Below are 18212 nucleotides of genomic sequence, written 5' to 3'. Positions count from 1 at the left end.
TTAAGAGGTAAATGGATGCTTAAAGCACAAAATATGTGAGATTTAAAACAAATATAGAAGCAAACTTTATGAAAATATAGCACAGAAGATGTAGGTGGTCCATGAAAATATACTATTTTAAGGATCTTGTTATTGATGTGAAGTGTTTTATTAGTGTTTAAAAGTAGGCAGTGATAAGTTAAAACTTTATAAATACTAGAGCAAATATAAGAAAATTTAAAAGTAAATATCTACTCGGCTAATGGCAAAGATGAAATGGAGCCATAAAATATATTGAATGAATCTAAAAGAAATCAGTATAAAAGATAAAGAGTAATGAGGAACAGATGGGACAAACAGATAATAAATAATCACCATAGGAGATGTAAACTATCCCCATATCAGTAATTGCATTAGATTGTTATGGGCCAGGCTATATGGACAAGGACCAAACAGACAGACTCCATTTGCCCTCAGACTCATGCAAGAAATGCTCCTCCCATGGGAACACCCCGCCTCTGTGCCCATCAACAGTTGCTTAGCTTAGCATGTTGGACAACACAAAATGGCAATTCTTATACAATATAAAAATGTTCTCTTTTCAGTTCCCATCTTTTTTGGACAATGTACCCTGTCAGAGATTGATTGTGTAGATGTTAGTAACCATTCTTTAACTTGTACTCAACTAGGGACGTTTTGGCCCACTCTCTGTGTATGATTTTAGATCTCATGACGTTTGTTTATGGTTTTGAATCAGAGCAACAGCCACTTATGATTAATATGGTTTGGGAACATAAAAGGTGTACTCAAACCCTGGGAGGAGGTCAAAGAGTGTAGACTTGCAGCCTGCCCCTTGGCCCACCAGCTGGTGGATCTCAACCAGCTGGTGAATAAAGGTTCTTTCTCCTGCTTTAAGATTGACTGAGTGATTTATTACAATCTTGCCTTAAGGAGATGTAAATTGGTGTCTTCCTCCCTTTGGGCTGCTACACTAACATGCTACCGACTGGGTAGCTTTTAAATGACAGAAATTTATTTCTCATAGTTCTGGAGGCTAGAAGTTCCAGATCAGGCTGCTAGGAGATTCAGTGTCTGATGAGGGCTTCAGAGAGAATTAGAAGTTGCTTTTGAACTTGCAATCCTCCTGCCTCAGCCTCTGAGTCACTGGGATCACAGGTGTGCACCACCTGATTCTTCACTTGGGCCTGCAGATGCCCAGTGTGTAACTCAAAGCAGGATGAAGCTTAGCATCTCTGCCTTAATTTTGTACCTGTCTTCTTTATTACCTTAAACTTTGACTCTGCGGGTAGGCATCTTAATCACATAAGGGGCATATTACAAGGTTTATTAGCCCTAAATTTACCTAACTTATCTTGTCCCCTTCACAACTAAGGATACCAAAATAAGAGTAACTAAGGTATTTTCAAGATTTGCAGGGATAATCAACTGTCCTGTTCAAGACCCCTGAAATGACACCTGGAAGTCTCCAGTTGTTGCCTCACCCCTTCCAGGAATGGTGACATCTTGCAGGCAGATCACACCAAGGTAAGACTGCCCTCCTTGAGCAGGAGCAATCTTCTAATGGGAACAGAATTGCCCTTTTCCTGGATTGCAGATCTGAAAGATAAAGATCCTGAGCAGCCAATGGAGATTGCCCCTCTCAAATGGCAAGGACTTCCAGAGTGGTCTTGCAGAACCAGAATTGAGATAATGATCAACAAGACCACTTTGGTCAGAACTGCTTAATTATGTACACTTCTTACCTTCTACCCCAATTTTTCCTCTTTTCAACCCAAAGCTCAGTACACTGAATACAGGACTGAGATGCTTGATTTCACTTGCCTTCCCAGTGTAGCTATTTGATTAATATATTGATATATTATATTGATTCATATGCTTCTATATAATATATAACATCCATGTATTATGTAGATTAACAGGCTTTTCACTCTTATTTTTTCCATTTTTCTGGGGGGAGAAGTGGCCAAACCTGATTTGTTGGAACCTCCAGAATCTGGCCTCTAGCCTAGGCACAAATACTCAGACCACAGTAATTGGCTAAAGTCTTAAAAGGCAGAGAATGTCAGACTAGATAAAATAAGCCAGGCCAGGTGGTGCACACCTGTAATCCCAGTGGCTGAGGCAGGAGGATCATGAGTTCAAAGTCAGCCTCAGCAACTTATCGAGGCCCTAAGCAATTCAGTAAAACCCTGTCTCTAAATAAAATATAAAAACAGGCTGGGGATGTGGCTCAATGGTTAGGCACCCCTGGGTTCAATCCCCAGTAGCAAAAAAAAAAAAAAAAAAAAAAAAACCAACAAAAAAAACCCACCCAACTGCATGTTGTCTGCAGGAAATTCACTTTAATTATTAAAAACTTAAAAGTAAAGCAAAGATTCAACAATTCAAATACTAAAATAAATAAAGCTCGAGGATCCCGTATTATGATCAAGCAAAATAGGGTTCAAAACAAAGACTATTACCCAAGGATAAAGAGGGTCTTTCCATAATGGCAAAAGTATAAATTCATCATGATGATATAAAAATAATAATTGTATATGCATCTAATGACAGAATTTTAAAATATCAGAAGCAAAAACTAATAGAATCAAGAGGAGAATATTATCTTTAGAGATATCAACAGTCTCCTCTACGAGTAATTGATAGAACAAATAAACAAAACCAGTAAGCATAAAGAAGACTTAATATAAAACCCACTTAGCCCAATTGACATAGGCACACAGACCCCGAAAACAGCAGAATACACATTGTTTTAACTGTTCATTGCAGTCAATAATGTAGATCATTTACAAGGCCATAAATAAAAAAAAATCAAAAGGATTGAAATGATACAAAATTAGTTCTCTGACATCAATAAAAGTAGACTAGAAATCAATAACAGAAACATACCTTTAAAATCTCCAGTATTTGGAAATTGAACAACTAAGTTCTAAATAGCTCATGATGTCAAATAAAAAAAATACAAGGGAAATTAAGAAGAGTTCAAATATAGTTAAATGAAAACAGAAAATATGAAAAATTATGTGATAAAAACGAAAGCAGTGCAAACAGGAAATTTTATACCAGTAAAAGCTTGTGCTTAAGAGGAAACAAAATTTCAAAAATTTATCTAAGTTTTTGCATTAACTGAAGAAAGGAGCAAATGGCCAGGTGCAGTGGCACAAGCCTAGAACCCCAGCTGCTCAGGAAGCTGATGCAAGAGGTTTTCAAGTTTGAGGCCAGCAAGGGAGACTTAGCAAGACCCTGTCTCAAAGAATTTGTTAAAGGAATAGGGACGTGATTCAGTGGTAGAGTGCTTTGCTTAGCCTGTGCAAGACCCTGGTTAACCCCCAGTGCTGCAAAAATAAAAATAAGCTAAAAAAGGAAAAAAATTGTAATTGAATTTATAGTTGAAAATCTTCTCACAAAGAAAATACCAGGCCCAAGTGGCTCCGCTGGTGTGTTACAGGATACATTTAGGAGCTGGGCGTGGTGGTGCCTATAATCCTAGCTATTCTGGATGCTGAGGAAGGATTTTTTAATATTAAGACAGGGTCTCATTAAATTGCCCAGGTTGGCCTTGAACTTTAATCCTCCTGCTTCAGCCTCCAGAGTAATTGGGATTACAGGCATGTACTACAACACCGGCTTTTCCTCTTCTTGCTTCTTGGCTCATTAGGTGATCGGTTTTACTATGCCACACGTTCCTACCATGATGTTCTGCCTCATTAGTGGCTCAGACAATGGATGCTTGATCATAGAGTGGACCCTCCAAATCCATGAGCCAAAATCAACTTTTGCTCTTTATAAGTTAGTTGCCTCAGGTATATTTGGCTATAGTGACAGAAACCTTTTTACTTTAAACAATCAATTGATGTGATTTATCCTAATAACAGGGTGAAAGGGAAAAACAGGCATCATCTTAATACATGCAAGGAATCCTATGATATGTCAAGAGCTTTGTAATGTTTTGAACAACCAATTAAAAAAAAAGGAATCCTTTGACAAGCTGGGTGTGGTGGTACATGCCTGTAATCCCAGTGATTTGGGAGGCTGAGGCAGGACTGCAAATTCAAGGCCAACCTCAGCAATTTAAGGAGGCCCTAAGTAACTTAGCAAGACCCTGTCTCAAATATTAAAAACAAAAAGGCTGGTGATGTGACTTGGTGGTAAAATGCCCTGCTACAAAAAAAGAAGAAGAAGGAGGAGGAGGAGAAGGAGGAGGAGACACAAAAGTCAACACCTGTTCATCATAAAAAAAAACTCTCAGCTGCTGAACATGGTGGTGCATACTTGTAATCCCAGCTACTTGGAAGCAGCTAGATCATACGTTCAAGGCCAGCCTGGGAAACTTAGTGAGACCCTGCTCAAATTTTTAAGAATAATAAGAAGGACTTAGTGGTAGAACACTTGCCTAGCATGCACAAGGCCTTGGGTTTGATTCCCAGTGCAAAAAAAAAAAAAAAAGAAAAAGAAAAGAATAAAAACAACAACTCAACCCTCTCAACAAGGAATAAATGGGAATTTCAATAACCTGATAAAGGACATCTATGAGGACCTAATAGCTAACATCATGAAGATGTTGCCTCTAATTCTGAAGATAAGAAAAATAAGTTCACTCTTACCACTTCTATTTTGCATTATACTGGAGGTCTTGCCTGGTACAGTAAAGGAAAAAGAAAAGAGAACGAGAAATAAAAAGGCCGGCAGGGGTTGTGGCTCAGTGGTAGAGCACTTGCCTAGCATGTGTGAGGCACTGGGTTCGAATCTTAGCACCACATATAAATAAAATAAAGATCCATCAATAACTAAAAAAAATTGCAAAAGCAGGTTTAAAACTCTTGGTGCTATAGCTCTTATTAAAAAAAAAAGAAAGAAAAAGGCATAAAGATTGGAAAGGAGAGATTATAATATCTTCATTCAAAGATGAGAAGATCATCTACATAGAAATTTCTAAGGTTTATAATTTTTTTCTCCAAGGAACCAGCTATAGAAGATTCTAGAATTAATAAATGAGTATGGGAAGTTGGCTTGATATGAAGTCAATAAACAAAAATTAATCATTTTTCTACATATTAACTATGATCAATTGGAAATTAAAGTTAACATAATTCTATTCACAATATTATAAAATGCAAAATATTGAGGGATAAAATTTACAAAATTTGAAAAAAGTGTTTACATTGAAAATTATAAAATATGCTGAGAGAAATTAAAGAACACCTAAAAATGTGTTAAAGTATGTTAATAGATTGGACTACTCCTTATTGTTAAAATGTCAAATGGATACATAGATTCAATGCAATCTAGTCAAAATCATAAGGGGTTATTTTGTAAAAAAAAGGACAAAATAATTTTAAGTAATTTTAAATAATTTTAAAACTTCCAGTTGGGATTATAGCTTAGTGGGAGAATGCTTGCCTAGCATGTGAATGGCCCTAGACTTGATCCTTAGCACTGTCAAACATTTTTTTCATATGCAAAGGAAAAGAACTGAGAAAAGCCAAAACATTTTTTTTAATTTATTATTTTTTTTTAATTTTGAGACAGGTTCTCGATAAATTGTATAAGGCCTCGCTAAATTGCTAAGGCTAGCCTTGAACTTGCCATCCTCCTGCCTCAACCTCCTGAGTTGCTGGGGTTACAGTCATGCACCACCACACCCAACCAAGCCAAAACATTTTTAAAAGAGAAGATCAGGATTGGGGCTGTAGCTCAGTGGTAGAGTGCCTGCCTAGCATGCATGAGGCACTGGGTTCAATCCTCCGCACCACATAAAAAATAAACAAATAAAATAAAGGCATTCTGTCCAAATACAAAAAAAAATTAAATTAAAAAAAAGAGAAGATCAAAAGTTCAGGACTTACACTATCTGATTTCAGAATATACTATAAAGATACAATAGCAAATCAATGTGATATCCGTGTAAGGATAAACAATTAGGTCAGTGGAACATTACAGAAATTTAAGAAATAGATCCACGCATATACAGTTAATTGATTTTCAACATAGGTATCAAGATAGTATAATTGGGATACTCTTGTTAAAACAAATGGTCTTCAAATAGTTGGATATCCATAAAGCCATGGGGGCTGGGGATGTGGCTCCAGTGGTAGCATGCTCACCTGGCATGCGTGTGGCCCGGGTTCCATCCTCAGCACCACATACAAACAAAGATGTTGTGTCTGCCAAAAAACTAAAAAATAAATATTAAAAAAAATTCTCTCTCTCTCTCAAATATAAATAAATAAATGAAATAAAAAGGGGATCCAAAAGAGACCTTTTTATTTTATAGGTTAATTTTCTTAGTTTTTTTTAAACAGTAATGGAAAACTAACACGGTGATTTATTTGAAGACAGGGTTTTTATACAAATAATTGAGTTAAATTGAAGTCCTTGGATATGATTGGTGTCCTTATAAGAAGGGGAAAATCTAGACAGAGCCCATAGAATATGATGTGAAGAGACACAAGAAGATTGCCATCTATGAGCCAAGGAATGAAACTTGGAGCAGATCCTCTTCTCACAGCCCTCAGGAAGAAAGAGTACCGCAGACACCTTGAGACAGTGTTGATCTTGGATCTTGGCCCAGGATGATTTTGAACTTCTAGGCTCCAGAAACATGAGGCAATAAATGCCTGTTACTTAAGCCACCCTATCTGTGGTACTTGTTATAGTAGCCCTGGCAAATGCATAGCATCACTCAGAGAAGCATTAGGAGTCATTGCAAGATTTTTGAGGCCATGTGCAGTAGCTCATACCTGTGAGTCCCAGCTACATAGGAGACTGAGGCAGGAGGATGACTTGAGCCCAGGAATTTGAGACCAGCCTGGGTAACACAGTGGGATTTTTGAGTCAAGGAAGAATGATCTGGTTTACACATTCCCTTGACTGCTGGGTGGTGAATGGACTCCTGGTGGGGGACCGGGAGAGGGTGGCAATCAGAAGTAAGATAAGGAAGCATTGCAGAAATCTGGGCACAGAGGTGATCAGGGTTAGGCCAGATCACTGACAGCAGCTGGGAAATGGTCAGATTTTGGATATGGTTTGAAAGTAGAAGCAAGGGATAGTCTGGTGGGCTGGATGTGGTGAGAGAAAAGGGAAAACAAGGATAACTACAAAATCTGGGGATGTGCCACTGGAAGGATAGAACTTTCATGGGCAGGGATGACAGAGACTGAAGGAGGAGTGGCTTTTGGGATCAGCAGGAATTTAGTGATTGTTAATTGGGGATGTCTATTAGGTATCTAAGTGGAGCTGTCAAGAAGAGAGTTGAGGGCTGGGATTGTGGCTCAGCAGTAGAGTGCTCCCCTAGCATGGGCACAACCCAGGTTCAATTCTATGCACCACATTAAAAAAAAAAAGAAGAGAGTTGAACATGAGAGGCTGTGATCAGGGGAAGTTCAGGGCTGGAGATGGGAACCCGGGAGGTGTCAGCATCTGGAAGATACTCAAAACCAAAGGACTGACAAGACCACATGGGTGGAGAGTAGATGGAGAAAAGTCAGAAGACCAAGCCCTGGCTGTCCCCTCCCACAGAGGCCAGGGAAAAGGCTGCTAAGGTAACAAAAAAATTGTGACCAGGGAGGCTGGAGGACCCACAGTAGGCAGTGGGGTCCTTGAAACCCAGTGAGAGCATGTATGAGGGAGGAAAGGGTGAGCAGCCATGTCAAGTTATAACAGCTCCTGGCACCTGGTGAGAGCCCAGTGAACACGAATTTGTTCTTGTTTTTGTGATCATGTTTGCAAGGAGGGAGTGAGCAAGAAACATGGTGAATAAAAGCAAAATCTTCATGCACCACCACACAGAAGGAAAAGCTGATGTCTCAAATGGATAAATCAAGAAACAGCAGGGAAAGAATATTTAGAAAATGGAGGCAAAATGCCTCAAAAAGTCCCAAATGGATCCCTCAGAGGAGAGAGGTACAGCTGAGGAGGTAAGGGGGTGGCTGAGACAGGGGGGTTTAAAAATAAACCTCTGATATGATTGGATTTTAAACTATTGTGTATATATATATATTCTTTGATGAAGACATTCTAAAGGACACAAAAAGAGAAATTTTGCACACATGAAACTATGGAAGGTGATTTGTGAATCGTGTTTTGGGGGGCTCAGAGCCCCTCATGGCTGTAGGGCTGATGTGGACATATTAGTTCCCCACCTGAGGACTCCTTGTTTAATGACATCTTACATGCACTGTAGGGAATTTTATTCTTTTATCACTAAAATCATTTTCTGACCTAGTGAGATAGACCTCAGAAACCCAGGAAGGCCAGAAATAATGGGCCACAGAGGGAAGAGGAGAAACCAGAGAGGAAGTTATTAGAAATATTTTCTTTTGGCCAGGTTCTCTCTCCTCTGCTCCCTCCCTGCTGCTGAGGGTGGGTATAAACTGGGGTGACATTTTCCCACCCCATCTCTCTGTCACAATGTAATCTCCCCCAGCACAGCCACCCTGAACCACCCCAGGCTTGGGAAAGACAATGTGACCTTTGTGCTTAAGTAAATGAGAATCCTCAGGAGACCAACAGAAATGCAGATAGAAAATGACTGAAATGACTGGGGATTAGGAAGGGATGGTGACCTAAATGATGAAGAAGACATTGGAAGGAGGAGAGGGTGGAAGTGCTAAGATCCAGTAATGACATGATGCACAGCTATTTGCTTATTTTCACTGACTTTTGCTCCAAATTAGTGGTTTCAGCTCTCACACAGAGAAGTGCAAAGCAGGAATCCAGCGCTCATTATGAAGGACTTCCAGGGCAAGGCACAGTGGTCTAGAGGTCCCCTAGCATGGCAGAGAGAGGCTAGGAAAGCAAAGCAAGAAGGAAATGGAAAGGGAATTGGAAAGTAGGAGGTGGGAGAGAGCAAAGCTAGATAAGGCTAGGGAAAAAAATTACAAAAAGGAAGATAAGGCATAATATGTTGGAAACAGGGAAAGAGCTGGCCAAAGAAATGAGTTTGGTTGTTATTTTGTGGATGGGTGCAATGGGTTAGTGTATTAGTTTCTTAAAGCTGCCATATCAATTACCTTAAACTTGAGGGCTTGAAAGTGAACATGTGGATTCTCTTATTAGAGTTCTGGAGGTCAGGAATCCAAAATTAAGGTGATAGCAGAACCATACATTCTCCAAAGGTGCTAGGAGAGGATCCTTCTTTCCTCCCTTTTCCTTCCTTGCCACTTCCAGCTTCTGGTCACATTCATAGGTTGAGAGCACCTTGAGAAACATAGCAAGACCCTGTCAAAAAAAAAGGCCTCAGAGCTTTTTTTTTTGGTCTCAAGTAAGAGGCCTCCCCCACCCCCACCTCTGCCCCCCACCACCCCCGGCCTAAGCAGCTACCATGGCCGAGGTCCCCAGTGTGGCGTTGTCCCAGTCTGGTTGGTATCTTTCAGATGAAGGCATTGAAGCTTGCACAAGTTCTCCTGACAAAGTCAATGTAAATGACATCATCCTGATTGCTCTCAATATCTGAGAACAATTGGCAAGAAATTTCTTCCCAGTGACATCAATGGTGGAAAAGTAGAAAAGCTTGAAGGTCCATGTGTTTTGCAAATTCAAAAAATTCGCAATGTTGCTGCACCAAAGGATAATGAGGAATCTCAGGCTGCACCAAGGATGCTGCATTTGCAGATGACTGATGGTCATACAAGTTGCATAGCAGTAGAATTTAGTTATATGCCAAAAATAAGCTTGAACACACCACCTGGAACTAAGGTTAAGCTGTCAGGCATTGTTGATGTAAAGAACGGATTCCTGCTCTTGAATGACTCTAATACCACAATTCTTGGTGGTGAAGTGGAACACCTTTTTGAGAAATGGGAGTTACAGAGAAGCTTATCAAAACACAATAGAAGCAATATTGGAACTGAAGGTGGACCACCACCTTTTGTGCCTTTTGGACAGAAGTGTGTATCTCATGTCCAAGTGGATACCAGAGAGCTTGATAGAAGAAAGACATTGCAAGTTACAATGCCTGTTAAACCTACAAATGATAATGATGAATTTGAAAAGCAAAGGACTGCCGCTATTGCAGAAGTTGCAAAGAGTAAAGAAACCAAGACATTTGGAGGAGGTGGTGGTAGTGCCAGAAGTAATCTCAATATGAGTGCTGTTGGTAACCGAAACAGGGAAGTTTTACAAAAAGAAAAGTCAGCCAAATCAGAGGGGAAACATGAGGGTGTCTACAGAGAACTGGTTGATGAAAAGTCACTGAAGCACATAACAGAAATGGGCTTCAGTAAGGAAGCATCGAGGCAAGCTCTTATGGATAATGGCAACAACTTAGAGGCAGCATTGAATGTACTTCTTAACGGCAATAAACAGAAACCTGTTACGGGTCCACCTCCAAGAGGTAGAGGAAAAGGAAGGGGTAGATAAGATCTGAAGATGAAGAAGACCAAGGAAATGCAAGGCCATCAGCACCAAGCACATTATTTGGTTTCCTGGAATCTAAAATGGGGACTTTGAATGTGGAAGAACCTAAGTCACAGCTGCAACAATTTCATCAGGGACAGCACAGAATGTCAAGTACTGAACAAAATGGAGTAAAAGATAATAACCAACCAAGACATCTTCCTCAAAGTGATACCAGGCAGCCACGAAATGAAAAACCTCCTCGTTTTCAAAGAGACACCCAAAATCCAAAGTCACTTTTAGAAAGCAGTGGATTACCTAGAAATAGAGCTTCTGAAAGACCAAGTACTTCTTCAGGATCTGAAGTATGGGCTGAAGAAAGAATCAAGTGTGATCGACTATATTCTAGATATGACAGAACTAAAGATGCTTCATATCCTCTAAGCTCTCAGCACAATGATGGTGCTTTTAAAAAAAGAACTCTATGCAAAGCAGATCAGGAAAAGGCCCATCTTATTCAGAGGCAAGAGAAAATCCACTTCCTCAAGAATCCATAGATTATAATAACCAAAAACGAGGGAAAAGAGAAAACCAAACAGGTAATCCTGATCATTTTTATGACAGGAAATCATGAACAATAAACAATGAAACTTTCAGTGGTGTGAAAATTGAAAAAAAATTTAATGTAAATACTGATTACCAAAATTCTGTCCGAGCTAATAGTTTCATTGGTGTTCCAAATGGAGAGACAGAAATGCCACTGAAAGGAAGACGAGTAGGACCAATTAAGCCTGGAGGACCTGTCACAGCTACACCTTATGATGAGAAAGTATTTTACAATAGTGGGCCCAAAAGAAGATCAGGCCCAATTAAGCCAGAAAAAGTGCTAGAATCATCTATCCCTGTGGAGTATGCAAAAATGTGGAAACCTGGAGATGAATGTTTTGCACTTTATTGGGAAGACAACAAGTTTTACCGAGCAGAAGTTGAAGCCCTCCATTCTTCTGGTATGACAGCAGTCGTTAAATTTGTTGATTATGGAAACTACGAAGAGGTGCTACTAAGCAATATCAAGCCCATTCAGACAGAGGCATGGGAAGAAGAAGGCATCTATGACCAAATTCTTGAGTTCCATAGAGGAGGTGATGGCCACCAAGAGGATCTACTTGGCCAACCCAGCAGTTTTACCAACCTCCCCGGGCACGGAACTAATCATGAAGAGTCTTCATGAAGAAAGGAGCCATTGACTGAAACATCCTGGTCAAAACCTGTTGATAAACCGTCTACTTTCCCTTCAGATTAAGATGCAGCCATGGTGGATATTTTTAGAAGAAGCAGATTTTTAGGGGGAAAAACTTCAACATATAAAGAAGGGTAAAAATACTGAGTTAAATGAAGCAAATAACTTGTATTACAAGTGAAAGGAAGATTTTTTTTTTCTTCTGCCATCAATAAAACCAATGTGCTATTATAAAAAAAAAAGGCCTCAGAGATTGCTGCCTCTCTTAGCCACGTGAGGATGCAGGAAGAAGTTGACATTCTGCCGTCCTCACCAGGACCCAACCGTGCAGGTGTACTGATCTTGAACTTCCCAACCTTTAGATCTAAGAGAAATAAATGTTTGCTATGAAAGCCACCCAGGGTATAGTATCTGCCCTAGCAGCCTGAATTGGCTAAGGCAGGGGACTAGGATTTGAGGTAATAATTATTCAACTCACTTGTTATCCTCTTTGAGACTTAAATGGCATTCTAAAGAGGGAGAATTTCTCAAGACAATTGGGAGAAAATTTAAGTCCTTAAAAAAAGGAAGAAGAAAAAAAATTTTTTTTTAAACTGAATGGCTCAATGAGAACTTATTAAAAAGTTGAAGCCTGAAACTGTTGCTCAATGGTTGGAGCTCCTGCCTAGAATGCAGGCGGAGGGCCTGAGATCCACCCCCAGCACAACCAAACAAAATAAAACAAAATGAAAACCAGCCAACCAACCAACTAACCAATCAACAAACAAAACCCCTGGAGTATAACCGGAAAATCAGAGCACTTGAAAACCTGAAAGTTGAAAGAAATCTCTGATAGAAGAGATGTGTTCTCCTGTTACTATGTCATTAGATTTTGTTTGTGATAATGTAAACAGTATAGAGCAGGCATTTAGCAAAGCAACAAATATGATTCTGACATTTCCAAGGATCCCTGTGCTAACATATTTTCAATATATATATTCCATCAATTTAGCAGATTCTGAAGCTCCAAAGTCCCATCCCAGGCCTTGTGAGGGGAATCATTAAGAATGTGACTGGATGGTACCTTCAGAGAGTTCAGGGTCTGGAGTCACACCCTTGAGAAGGGAGTCCTGAGAAAGGGGATACAGAGAATTCAGTGGGAGGAATCACAGAAAGCTTCCTGGAGGGAGGGTCTGAATGTGTGATGTAGGAGGAAGGTCCTTCTGGGCACAGGCAAAAGCAGAACTGAGGCATGGGGGAGTTCGTGTTAGATTTCCATTGCTGTGGCAAATACCTAAGATAGACAACTTAGGAAAATTTTGGCTCATGGTTTCAGAGGTTTCAGTCCATGATCTGCTGGTCCTATTGCTTTGGGCTTAGGCAAGTCAGTACCTCATGTCAGGAATGCATGGAAGAGGACACTGTTCACCCCATGGCTGCTGGAAAACAAAAGACAGGAACTAGCTAGAGTTCCGATATCCTCTTCAAGGGAATGTCCCTATTGATCTAAGTTCTTACCACTGAGCCCAACCTCTTAATGACTCTATCATTTCCCAATAATATTACAGGCTGGAAACAAAGCTTTAGCATATGGGTCTTTGGAGGATAGTTAGCTAAACTGTAACAGAGCTCATGGCATATAAGGGAGATAGATAGTGAGTGGTTCCATTAGGTTGGAGGTTAGAGTCTGTGGAAGAAAGTAATTTGGATTAGGCATGGTGAGGTTGGTTGAGGCTGGTTCATGGAGCGCCTTGAGGGCCACACAAAGAATTTTACCCTACAGATACATTCTTAGATTGAAAGAGAAGGCACATCCTGGGGGAGTTGGGGTGGCTCGAGAATCTACAGGGAGTGGAATAGTTGAAAAGAGCTCCTCACCAAACTTTAGTGCACTCTCCAGAACAAGTCCCCTACCCTTTCACTAATGACCTACATGTTGGTACCCTTACAGCTTTGAGCAGGGAATGGCACTGCCAAGTTGGGCTTGAGGGACAGTCACCTGCAGCTACTTGTGAGGTTTGATGGGGGTGGGATGAGATCAAGGAAGAGTCCCACAGGGAGGCCACTGCAGTTATGAGGAAATGAGCATTGATCAAAGGTAGTGGCTGTAAGAAGAGGAAAAAAGGAAATGAACTGCCCCTGAGATCTTAATTATTTTTGAAGCACAGCTCCAGTGGGACCAGATTCAGGGGGAAAGATTTTCTTGCTGGCTGCTCACTCCTTATTTGGGATAAGATACTGTGCACATGAGTCTCTCAGCCTCTTATCTCATGATAGTTCTTATTGCTCTATTGGTTTTGAGGCCAGGCAGGTCAGTGACTGAGATAAGATGCTCATTTATTCTCTGATAATTTTCTTCCCTCAAATTTTCTGTTTCATATATACTGGGAGATGGGAGGATGGGTACCAAGAGTGGGGGCAGTGGTGTGGGTGTTGGAAGAGATGGAAGAACACACTGGAAGTTAGACATCTCATGAACCAAAGTTTTAGCTCAACTCTCCAGTGAGCATGCTATTCACCCAACTCAGGCCCTGAATTGTGGGATTATCCTTGCCTCCCCTCTTTCTCCTTCTCACTCTTCATCCAGTCTGCCAAATTCTACCCTCCTTTGACCAGCCAACGTGGATGAATCTATGGCCAATCAACGTGGATGCTAAGTGTGAAAAACCAGTCACAGAAGGCAAATTCTATATGATTCTACTTATCTGAGGTGCTATAGTAGTTAAATCCATAGAGAGAATCTTGTTTGCAAGGCGGTGGGTGAGGGAAGTGAGAATTGAGGAGTAATTGTTGAATGGGCACAGAGTTTCCATTTTACAAAATGAAATGAGTTCAGGAGATGGATTGTGGTGATGCTTGTATAACAGTGTGAATATATTTAATGTCACTAAAGTGTATAGTTAGAAATGCCACTGAACTAAAAATGCTTAAGACCCCTAGTGTGGCAGTGCACACCTGTAATCTCAGTGACTGGGAAGATTGGGGCAGGAGAATCATAAGTTTAAGGTCAGCCTCAGCAACTTGGTGAGGCCCTCAGCATCTTAGTGAGATTCTGTCTCAAAATAAAAAAAAATGGCCAGGGATGTAATTCAGAGATAAAGCTCTCACTGGGTTTAATACCAGTACAGAAAAAAAGGTTTAAGAAAGAAAATTGCAAAATTATGTGTATCTTACCACCATGTAAAAATAGATCTGCACTTGACACACACAGACACCTAGTCAGCACTGAGCACCTTCAGGCTATCAGCCTGGTCCAGGCCATCTCTCTCTCATCTCGATTATACCAATGACATCATATGTGGTCACACAATCTGCCCCTCTTGCCTTGTACTTACCAACCCTACCATATTTGTTAGATTATTAATAGTTTGTTGTCCCCACTAAAACCTAAGTTTCAGAAGCACTAGCCTTTCTGTCAGGCTTGTTGCTATATTCCAAGCACACAGAACAATGCCTTGCTCCTAGACATTCAGTAAATTGTTGCCACTACTTGCCACAACAGGCAAAAAATCAGAGAAGGAAAAACCACACCAGGTATTTCAAAGAAGGAGAGATTGATACAGTAGTCTCACTTATATACTTTCTGCTGTGTTATTACCCTTCCTCAACCACAGCCCAAAATATTAAGAGGAAAATTTCAGAAATAAACAATTTTTTAAGTTTTACATTGTGCACCATACTGAACAGCATGATGATATCTTATGCCATTCTGCTCCTTCTTGCCTAAGACCTGAATTGGCCCCTTGTCCACCATGTCCATGCTGTATAAGGTACTTGCCTGTTGGTCACTGGGTGGCCATTTTGGTTATCAGACCAAGTGTTGCTATGTCAGCATATTGCCATCAGTGCTCTATTTTATCTTTAGTTATTGTTGTTGGTCTCTTACTCTTACTGATAAACTAGTATAGGTATGTATGTATGGAAAAAAAAAACATAGTATAGATTGGGTTCAGTTTTACCTATATTTATATGCCCACTGAAGGGTCTCAGAATGTATCACCCTTGAAGAGGGGGGCTACTGTGCAAGGAATTAGGGGCTTGCAAAATGACAGAAAGGGTGGTGGTACAAAGGTAAGGGAAAGCCATCACTAGCTGTCAGGCCCACCACTAGATTTTAGGAAAATAGGAACTTCTAGAACCTGCAGGAATCATTGCCAGTATCACATTTGCCTCCATCACCGAGGTGGGACTCACCGATGTCGGAGCAAAACTCTTATCTGCCAGGCTTCCCCACTGCTGATGGGGAGGAGGGTGGGCTAGATGGTTTGCAAATCTTCCATTTTCAAACCTCACTTGAGTGCCCTTCTGTGAACCCTCCTGGTGGGTGTCCTGGAAAACATAGTGCCTCTGCTTCTAGCTCCTGCAAATACAGATGGCAGATTTCTATAGAAGAGGCTGACAAACCCACTAGAAGTAGACAGTGTCCACCATGTTTTCTCTTCTTATTTTTTCTGCACTTTTACCTTTAAAAAATACTTTCTTAAGTGTAGATGGACACAATACCTTTATTTTATTTATTTATATGTGGTGCTGGGGATTGAACCCAATGCCTAACACGTGCTAGAAACTCAATGAGCTACAAACCCAGCTCTTCACTTATATCTTTACAGTGGAAGAAAAACTTTCTCCAGGAAAGAAATTAGTGATACTAGTTTCAAGGATTGAGATCTGTTGGACTTCAGCAACTCCACGTGATGAGGCTGTCTACTTTGAATTTCCAAAAAGTAATTACACTGAGTCAGGAATTAGGAATTAGGGGCTTTCAAAATGACAGAAAGGGTGGCAGTACAAAGGTAAGGGAAAGCCATCACTAGCTGTCAGGCCCACCACTAGATTGCAAGTTTGAAAGGAGGATTGCAAGTTTGAGGTCAGCCTCAGCAACTTAACAAGGCCCTAAGCAAATTAGCAAGACCTTGTCTAAAAATAAAAAAAAAATAAAAAGAGTGGTGAAGTAGCTCAGTGGTAACATACAACTGGGTTAAATCCCAGGTAACAAAAAAGAAAAGAAAAAAAAATAAGGTAATTAGAGATGAAATGCTTATAGGTATAATGTGGGTCAAGCACTGATTATATAAGACTGTTATACAAATTATATAATTTAGTCTTCATGACATGAGCATTATTATTCCTCTTCATTTTATAGATTAGGAGAAAGGCTGTGCAGACTAAGCAACTTACCCAAGGTTGCAGACCTAGAAGGCTGTGGGGCCAGAATTTGAACTCAGGTTGTCTCACTTTGTAGCCTGAGGGTTTTTTGTTTGTTTGTTTATTTGTTTGTTTTTATTTTTCTATTCATAGTGTTAGGAAGAACCCAATGCCTCGCACATGAGGCAAGTGCCCTGCCACTGACTGTACCCCAGCCCTGGAGCTGGAGCTCATAAACCTTAGATTCCATTGTCCCCCCAAAGCAAAAATAACAGTTCTAGGGATCCTTGGATGTCAGCTATAAGAACATGCATGAAGGAATAGGTGTCAAGAGGCATATCCCTCTGGGTCAGGGAATCCTGGAGAGAGGAGAAAGTAAGTAGAGAGAAGTATGTTTTGTGATTTGGAATTCTAATCCTTTTCTTGCCCTGTTGACTTCTCTCACGATATTCGGCATATTATTTAACCTTTTTGTGTTTGGGGGATTCTCGTAGTTAAAAGTAAAATAACTGTGTTAACATTACTCATAGGATAACGAGGGTGTGGGGAATCCTAATCACTTAGTATGAGCTCTTCTGAAACCCCAGCTGCTGAAGAGTGATGTTCTCTGCTGGCAGAAAATTGAACATTGCACTAGAGGATCTTCCAGGTGTCATTTAAAATTCAGTGGTGATGGGCTTGTCTCTGGTAGCAAAGGAAGCTGACTGCAGTCTGCCAGCTTTTGCAGTCATTATTTTTACCTTGAAACCACGCGCCTTCTTCACTTTAATTTAAAGCTATCATTCCTAATTTTAATCTTCGAGAACTGAATGTGTTTCTGCTTTTGTTCTCACCCTTAGGAACAGACTCACTGAAAACAGTCTTGACAACTAAGACCATAGCTGAGCTCTTTAAGATTTTGTGTGTATTCTAGTTGTTCGATCTTCACTTGGAAGCCATCTTTTCTTAAGTTTTTTAATTACTGCAATCACAGACTACATTTACTTTTTTGGGCTACAAGATGTTCAGAACAGAATGCAATAATGTAGGTTAAGTTTCATATAAAGAACTAGAGGAACTAGGGCTGGAGCTCAGTGAGTGAGGGTTTGCCTAGAATGCATAAGGCCCTGGTTTCTATCCCCAGAACTGTTTCCCTTGAAAAGCATTTGAATCAGGACACACATGGATTTCCTCCATATGGATGTAATAGTCAGTGTCATGCTGAGTGTTAGGGATTTAAAGATTAAGAACCTGGCCACTGGCCTCAGGGAGCTCATAGACTAATGGGCACCATGCATTTGACATTGAACCATTAAATGGACAAATGGACATTTCAAACCTTACGTTGGAGCTTTGTAATTAACAATCATTTTGTACCTTAGCATTGCTCAGTGGCTTTAAGACTCTTTAGAAACATTGCTCAGTGGCTTTACGACTCTTTAGTACCTTACCCAAGGTTACAGACCTAGAAAGCTGTGGGGCCAGAATTTGAACTCAGGTTGTCTCACTTTGTAGTCTGAGGGGGTTTTTGTTT

The 18212-nt window shown here is 40.3% G+C and overlaps 1 pseudogene across 1 annotated transcript; it reads left to right on the top strand.

Annotated features, from left to right (window-relative positions):
* The first annotated feature begins 9307 nt into the window (after nt 1–9307).
* On the top strand, nt 9308–11787 carry LOC308640242 (tudor domain-containing protein 3-like; annotated as a pseudogene). Its single transcript has one exon. The product of its transcript is annotated as a tudor domain-containing protein 3-like (transcript).
* The last annotated feature ends 6425 nt before the right edge of the window (nt 11788–18212 follow it).

The sequence above is a fragment of the Spermophilus citellus genome (assembly GCF_964194105.1).
Source record: "Spermophilus citellus genome assembly, contig: SCAFFOLD_91, whole genome shotgun sequence".
NCBI classification, from domain to species: domain Eukaryota; kingdom Metazoa; phylum Chordata; class Mammalia; order Rodentia; family Sciuridae; genus Spermophilus; species Spermophilus citellus.
This window is presented reverse-complemented; position numbering and strand designations above follow the sequence as displayed.